This window comes from Sinohyriopsis cumingii, chromosome 15, assembly GCF_028554795.1.
Source record: "Sinohyriopsis cumingii isolate HCF-2022 chromosome 15, ASM2855479v2, whole genome shotgun sequence".
Classification (NCBI taxonomy): domain Eukaryota; kingdom Metazoa; phylum Mollusca; class Bivalvia; order Unionida; family Unionidae; genus Sinohyriopsis; species Sinohyriopsis cumingii.
This window is the reverse complement of record NC_142975.1, coordinates 47,808,610-47,817,873: the sequence shown is the minus strand read 5'-3', so window position 1 is coordinate 47,817,873 and position 9,264 is coordinate 47,808,610.

The window sequence follows — 9,264 nt, the reverse complement described above, 5'->3', positions numbered from 1 at the left end:
AATATGGAAATCGGCAACAGATGGTTATATCTTCAGCAGTACAAGTTCGCTCTTTAAAAATATTGCAGCGCCCCAGCTGATCACCAATATTCGCCCTACCTTTAATGTTATCTAATGCACATTTTGTCGTCTCAGTTCCGCTTAAAGTAATCCCTCTGGAATCAATTTTTTCACCACGTGCGATTGTTTATGATTTTAGAGTAGCCACTAACGGGATTTGTTGACTGTATCACATCACTACGTTTGGAGCACTCCGGAAAAGAACGGAATTACGAGAGACTCAGTGAATGTATTAAGGGGTTCCATCTCTTAATTCTAAACTGAATATTTCAATGTCATTTAAACCTCATATCTTGATTGTTTCCAACAACGATGTATGTCAGTTAGTTTTCTTTATCAAATATTTTCCTTCCTTCCAAACTTTAGTTAAGTTAGAAGCATAGTGAATTTTATGAAAAGCGGCGACACTGGGCTTTAATATAAGGACTAATGGAAACAGCATAGGACAGAAACCGGAGTGCCAACATCCTGGAAGTGCTGCTAGGAATTAACTGAAGATACAGTGTAAGGAATTACATACAAATAACACTAAACGCATTTTATGCAGCAGTGTCCGAAACCTGCATTCTACTGCTTACTTATATCCCATAAGTACTTGTCTCTTTGGGTGCGTTTGAGTAGGTAGCCAGCCTGCCATTGCTAACAAAGAGAACGGAACGGAGACCTATATTAATTTCAATCGTTTTACTTATATAACGATCCTATTCCTTCCGTTTTATAGCCGTTACATAATGGACTAGAAGCCTGTTTAGAGTCATAATCTGCTGTATGATTAATACTCTGCTCTGAAAACTTGCTTCAGCGAAGAAAATATGCTCCCACTATATCTCTATATCTTTCATTCTTTCTTTAATACACTGAGACTATAATTAAGTCAGAGTAGTAAGTGTACTTACTTTTGACATTTCAGTAGTGGACTCGATGTTTTGAAACAGAAGTAAATAAATAAAAGAAATGATCTCTTCAGGTTGGCAGGTCTAGTTCATATAAGGTTCAATGTGCATTTTATTCCTAGAGAACCTTCTTGGTTATACACAGCAAAGCACAATTGTTAAGAGCTAAAAGGATCCTGATTCGCCATATGTCCTCGAGAAGACCTTTGTATCGCGCGATCATACATAATTTAATAATAAACTACAACTATTCCACATCCATGTGCAAAGATTTGTTGCAAAAATAAAAATAAATTCATTCATGACACGTGATTGAACACAACAATAATCGAAAGTTACCTCAAACGCTGAGGTAAAAAGTGGAATGGGAAATCCATCGTCTGGTATGGTTTTATGCTCCTAGCAAGTCGCGTCTTCACCTCTTGTATGTTCACTGCTATTCTGCAGTTCTCTGTGAACTTCAGTAGAAGAACCTCAGATTTCTGACAGGCTCTTCAGTTGCCCATTAATGGCTGTATATCATTATCATTGTTTTTATTCAGTTTAGTACGGGTATTCACTCTTCCAGTTAGCGAACATGACACTGCATGTCCCTTTGTCAATGGTTTCTATCTGAATGGTGCTATACAGTAAGCGAGGTGAGTTTTACAGTCATAATGATAGTTGGAACTGTTTAATCTAACTTACCGTGAAATGAATTCATTGTTATAGCATAAAATGAATGGACGATCCAACAAATAATATCTAAGCTAGTTTGCAAACACAACACCTTCCAGCATATTCCATTTCCGGACGCAATATCGTTCTTGTGCTGGACCCAGGTGCTTACTAGTGAAACTAGTAGCCATCTCCTGTCCTTTCTGCTTTTTTAGGGTATAGTCCCTAAACGTACGTTGGCTACCTCAGTCTTCACTCATAAATGGGACCTCTTGTGTAGGTAATAACAAACAATACTGGTGCACTTGTAAATCTGTCTTTTAATTCCTCGAAGCTTACATTTTCAACTTTTGTCCGTATGAAAACAGATTCTTTCTTTAACATGTCGTACTATGAATAGTGCATTCGTAACATATCTTGAAGCAAAGCTATGGAAGCAATTCGCCAATCTCAAGATCGATTGCAGGTCTTCCTTTTATTTTGATGCTCTCTAAATCTAGCAACCTCTGTCAACTCTGCGTTTGTTCATCACCATTTCTGTTGACAATATGCCGAGTTAGCGTACTCTTGTCTGGAAAAACTTTCAACATGTCTTACTTTCAATCCATTTTCACGAACTCATTTCAACACCATCTCCAAGACTGCATGGTGTAACTTACATGACCGCCAAGTAATAATCACTTCATGTAGGGAAATAAGGAAAATTAACAATTAGAAACCTCTTAACAAAACGTCATTGGATTAGAAATCGAAGCCAATTTTTCGTTTTCAAGGGAAATCTCTCGAGTGATGACTGTTTAGTAATCTCTGTCATCATTCTCAAAATGAAGACTAGAAAACAGTTGGTCCACTCAAGGTGCCTAAATATTGATTAACTTTGGGCAAGATGTAAACATATTTTATTAAGAACTCATTCGATATCCTATTATCGACACACCAATGAAGTCATCCATTTTCGATTTCCTTACCAGCACAGCAGATGATACTCACTGGAGTTTGAGGCAACACTACTCCAATTTCTAGCATAGTTCCTGAATTGGCATCTTCATTTCGAAATCCCTGCGGAGTTTCTGTCACTGGTTGTCGAATAGGCTCTTCATTCCCTGTATTGATGAAGAGCTTATTCTCTGAAAGAAACAACTTAAGGCCACGTTGTTTCTGCCAAATACTTGCCGATATTTGTAGCAAGAAGCTTGGTAATATATTCCGTTTATTGCGCTATAAATGATGAGTATATTCCTGCCCACATCTCGTGTACGTGTGCCAACAGTTTGTCATTTGTGGTAGCAACATAATTTGATGCTGACCTCATTTGTATTGGTCAGGACATGATCAGGTGCAAACCCTTAGCTAGTTTTATGGGCATATCATTCACATTTACTACACTTAATACGAATGTTTTCATTGAACAGCGAAACTGAACCAGCATAGAGTCAATATAAAGAAACTTGCTAATAAATCAGAGGACGGTGATGTTATTGCTCCACACTGATACAAATGCTCTCATAGAAAACGTAGATAACCATCAAGCTCTTGTAGTCTTCGAACTTTACTGTCCGATTGCAAGACGGGTATGTATGTTACTCAAATGCACATGTATTGAATTTTGAACAAAAATAGACAAGAAGGTTGGGTGAATGACAGGTGTGGTGAGCTGTGAAAACACGTGTCAATCTTCACTCCATGTACTCGATTTGAAAAGAAACAAAAGGCAATTGTTATTTCCTTGCGCAAATTTATTTCTGCACAAAATAAAATCAAGTCCTTTGAACAGTTTCATTCTTTATCATTTGTTCTGATTTTATATATGTAAGGGGTCCGCGATGGCACAGCACTGTGTGTCACCTATGATGAAGAAACACGTGTTCTTGTAACATTAATTTCAATGAGAACTACATAATAACTTAGCACAGTGTGTTTAAAGAGAACTATAACTATATTACATTTTGGGACAGGAATTAGTTTAGGCAATGACTTAGTAAATTCTTGTTCATGGTCTCTGTGCCCTAGAAGCAGTCTGATAATGTGTTGACATTCTCCGTTTTATTTCCTGTATAGCTTGGGTGCAATGCCGCTAGTGATTTCACAGTTCATCATATGTTTAGTTAACCTCCAAGTCTTCAACACGAACCAACCCAGTTGGAACGAACAAGAAAGCCAAATGTGAGTGTAGATACTAAAATGCAACTATAAAACAGTATACTGATATTTCATTAGATAAAATTCACTGGTGGCTGGGTGGAATTAACATACATTGAACGCTATCGTCACTTGTATTTCTAGATAAGAAAAGGAGACCGGCTGGAATCACACCACCGAAATGTTTACATGCGATCCAGGTCACTGGGGTAATAGTTTGCTGGTGCCTGGCCTAAACTGAGAAGTAAATGTCATATAATCCCATATCAAAAGCGAACGAATAATGACTCCGAAAAAATATCCACTTCCACCTGTTTTCACAATGATTTGCTTTAGGGTTTGATTATCGATTCTTGGATACGCCAATTGTAGAAAATCTAGTTCTTGTTTTAAATAATACATTTTTTGGATGTAGTATATGAATGATGCCTTAAAATAATTGATGGTCTGTCAAAGTTAACTATCTTAACACTTCTATAGGACTAGCTTCTAAGAAGTTTGGACGTACTTTTAAATGACCGCGCACGAATCAGTTTGTTAGGAGGAGATTGAACGTAAGTCACGGTGAATTTCGTAAGAGAAAAAAGAACTGAATAAAGATTGTATAGTTTGTTTAGATAGACGAAAACGATGAAGGTGACAAGCAACTGTCTAGTTCTATTTCGTTTAACCTAAAGTGAAATAAATTTGTATTAAATCTCCAATAACCGGGAATAGTGGATTTTAAATTGATGAGTAAAGAAACATGAGGTGTCTATTGCGTGTAACCAAGAATATTGGCTTCTTCGTCTTCACTTAACATGAAACCGAAGATGACACAATATGCTTGATTCAGGGTAAACACTACCCCATTATCTTCGCAACAAACCCTTTCTACAAATAATATTGATTCTCCTCGACTCTTGGAGCATTGCTAGAGCCCTTTACCAATCTTTGAAACACCACCCAGTACGTTATGGAGAAAGAACCAACAATTTCAATTTGTGCAAAGTGGCACTTTTGACACAATTGCTTTGCCTGAAACAATTGGTACATCAATCAATGTATTAAATGTACTTCGAAGACACAGTGCCTCCCAGCTTTGGCGATTTGACATTTTGTTACTCACTTTCAGAACGGAGGATGCCATAATAATTGTGTTTATAATTTTTAGATTCCAACAGGCAATTTAATGACAATTAATTTGTTATTATGATGAGAGCACAACAAGAACATACTTGCATTCGAAAACCACAAATATCCATATTATTTTTCTCTAGTTTTATCAGTGACATACTATATATTAAGCATAGTCTGTCAAATATGGAAACAGGTATGGAATAAATCACAAATTAGGGACAAATTAAAATTACCAAGTCTAAAAAAAACACAGGTAATATTATCTATCTGCGTAATGTGCAATTTTATACAAATGCTTTGGCTTTCTCGTCTCTGTGGAACTAATTTCCTCTAACCTCTCCTGGTGTGTCCTCTCATTTGTTTCTATCTATAATGTACTACTACTTTCATGGGCTCATAGTATTTTTTCTCTATCATTGGTTGTTCTCTCACTGTTTCTAAGTCAAGGTGATAGGCTCAAAGTATTTTTCTATAACAAAACAGGCTCTGATTCCACTCCTCACTTCTGCCTGTCTTTCACATTGATCAGCAACACACAATATCTATGGCATAATCAACCACTACTTGTATCTCACATCGAAGCCAGGACCTTCCCAGTCTCGTATATCAATACATTTGTAAATGTGCTGGTTAACCATTTGGCTCTACACAAATCTCGGTAATTATGAAGATTTGATGAAGTAAGATTATCTTCTTCACACGAAATTGCACAACTCGTTTTGTTAACTATTTGCTACTTTTAACACAATGTTTTCGTTATGAGCAAAGATGGTTTTTTTGCTCATGCTCTTGCTGCATGCACTGTTCATACATTTGCCGCAAAGAATGTACTGGTTCACTAAATCTAAGACGGTAGTTACTATCACATACACGTACACACACCACATATATTTGCAAAACTAATGGAATAATTTCGGCTTGTGGAATCAGTTCCTTTAAAAATATTACGTGATTAGGCTCTTACAAAACATAAAAAAGGTGAAAACAACAAGATTTGTAAAATTTAACAAAAAATTTATTTCCCTAGAGAAACAAGGTAAAAATGAGAAAAATAAATTACGGTGTTACGAATCAAATCCAAAAATAATCCAAGAATAATTCAAGAATTAAAAAGATAGAGGTCCTAGTAATTAAAAGACCTAATGAGACTGTTCGAATCACGATGAAAGCCAAATGGAAGGCGATGACGTGTGCTGTGTGTCAGCGTCGTACTGATGTGTCAACAGTTCTTTGTTAAATCACAGCAAACAAATATTCCAATGTTTGAATTATCTGTAAATTTCGATAACTGTCCTTGTCCAATAATTAATTTAAAGCACAAGTATTTGCAGGGAAAATAATCTCTTGGAATACAAATAATTTGAAGAAAAATAAAATAATTTTCCCCCAAACTGGTCACAACATAAAACACATGAACTTCTCCAGTGTTTAGGCATTTCTAACTATTTGTTCTTAAAACATCAAAAATAAATCTAGCTGCACCCACCGTAGAACAGGTGCCCGAAAGTGGGTCAATCCTATGGAAAAACCATGGTTTCTAACAATTGCTACATATTATTTGCAACGTACTCCAAGTATGGCCTCGATTGCACTTTATGAATCTATATCTGAGAAAGAATTTAAAAATTTGTAAAAGAAATGTTCACCTCAAATCATACTGACTCTGGAACAAGACCAGGAACTATGTCAGCATTCGATACAAAGTTTCTATTATTAATTGTTTACAAAAAAAAAACAGGTAAAACTGAACTGATTTGAATTTCTAGACAATGTCAATTCCAGTAAATAAAGTTACATTGCAATAGCATGTAATGGAATAATAGAAATTTATAACTAACAAACAAACAATTAAATTAAATCTAAATTAAATCAAATATACATAACAACATATTTTGTAATACACTAAGACGTGAACACTGTATTTGGCTACCTTTCGTGAAATTCGGTGTAACACTGATGCCAAAGGTTGCGCCATCAAGAGTTTTATTTTCACAGGAATGTCTTTTTTAGGTTATAGTCATGCTTTTGCCAAAGAGAATTTGCTGGTAAACCATATTACAAATCCAGTCATTGTCGCATCACATACCGCATGTCGTGAAGGAGTCTCGTCCTGAGTTGAGAGTTCTTGTAAATGATTTATGTAATTCCGTATGTCCTCGTGAACTATGTGTATCATTCCATCCTAAAGGTAGACATCGTGACATTGGAACTGTTCTTAGTAGTTGGTAGTTAATCGTGGCCGACCGTATGAACACTTTTACAGTAATCAGCCCTTTACGTTCACTTAAATCCTGAAATTTCTTTGTAATTGTATTATCGCAGCTCTAAAAGTAGATTCTGAATGTATGCTACTAAACTGACATACAGCAGAATCAATTTCCGTGATGTATTAGCACGTTTACCAAATATAATTTTATAATTTGCTGGCAAATCATATCGAAGAAATGTAGTCATTATCTCTCTACATATAACGCAGAATTTCGTCCTGAAGTGATGTTTTTACAAAAGTGTTTTGTTTCCCTGTACGGTTTTTTGTACTCCTATATAGAATTATGCGAGTATCACCGCAACATTTTAGGGAGAATTAATGTCCTCAAAACACTTACAGGAGGTAGGTCGTTCCTGATCAATGCCTGATCACTCTTACAGGAGGTAGGTAGTTACTGATCAATGCCTGGTCATTTAACACATTTCAAACAAATCAGCTAGTTATGGCATACAAATGCAATGTTTAAAACGTCTATGTCTTAAGTTATGCAAGTATTAGTTTGCCATTTGACTTAAATTTGTACAAGTTCCTAAACGGTTCCCTTCGATGTTTGGGTGATAGCTTCAAGGGTGACCGATGTACACGCAGTTATCGATGCAAAAGTAAAGGATTCAATCTACTAATAGTACCCAAACAGAATACAATTTTAAACGGGCATTGGCTGTCACGCAAACTACAATGACCTCTCCAACACTTTCGTCTGCTTCTTTCTGAAATCATATATACTGGTGATGATCGATAGGAGGTGAAGGTCGTACTAATACCCGGCTAAAATTCTTGCCGAGACTATAAGAAATCGTATAAAGCCAACATGAAGTCGTCCTCCTTTGGACGAATACTTGCAACTACAGCAATAGTAGTAGTAGTAGTTGTTGTAGCAGTAATGTTGTACATTCACTTGGGTATACGATATATCCACGGAAGGCGTACCACCAATACATCGTCGTCATTTTAACAACCATTTATATTGTCCTCAAACCATTCACAATGGCAAATTGTGGCATCACTCGTAAACTCTATTCTGATTGAAGGATAGAAAACGCATCCTGACTGATTTATATTACAAGTGTTCTAATTGGTTGAACCATCCAATAAGTTTCGATCCGCAAGATTACCATATATAGAAGTGGCTTTACCCATTGTGTCACCTACTCTCGATACAAGTCAAGAAAAATTATGGACTATCATTTTAATCATGCTGTTTGATTGAGACTTCACGATACATATGAAGTAGATGCAGTGCGGATAATTATGAGTCATACAAGGTCAGCGAAGAGGTGTGGTATATGTGAACCATTTTAAGTTAACAGCACACACTAAAACTTGAAGCCATCTGTACTCTTCCCTATTTTGCACGATGTTATGGTTGTGTATATGTTAGCACTCCTGCGCGTGTACATGAGAGTATATTAGTATGCTGAGTGACTATATTACTTTTAAGTACTCGTACTCCTACGTGTGATATTATGTTTATGTATGTGTAAAAATTCTTACCATTTCTCAGCGCGTGATAGTATATACGGATATTTGTGTGTATGAGTGTAATTATTTCCTTTTTCCTTTGCATCCTATTATCCCTTGTGGGATAGTATATTAGTGTTATGTGTGATGTTCAGTAGATGATTGGCTGTTCAGTGTTAAACAATGTATCTCATTTAACGTAGTTTTTTAGCTTCTGTATTAAATTCCCATTGCAGACATGGTATACCACACTGTTAAACATATGGAACTTTTAACATGGAACTCCCATTCAGCAGAGGGTGTCCTATTTTAAAATATCGTCAGGAATGTTAATTCCTATTGAGACTGAGGTATCCCATTTGAGACTCTGGTATCCCACAATAGCGCTTGCATGATCAATAATGTATGCATTTATAAAGAAAACTGTGTGGAATGACGTTCTTAAAAAACAAAGTATTTTCAGTTCACACGTCTGGAAATATTGCGGAAAGAAATATGAATGCCAAGGAGAATAAGAAAGAAACAATAAAAACATTTGGTAAATGTTATCACTTTTAACCGGCATGAACTTAGCATATTACAAAAATTATGATTACGTTTAGTAATCAGTCTACCAAATGCTTACATGACCACTTATCAACTTGACCTTTTAGTGAAATACAGCTA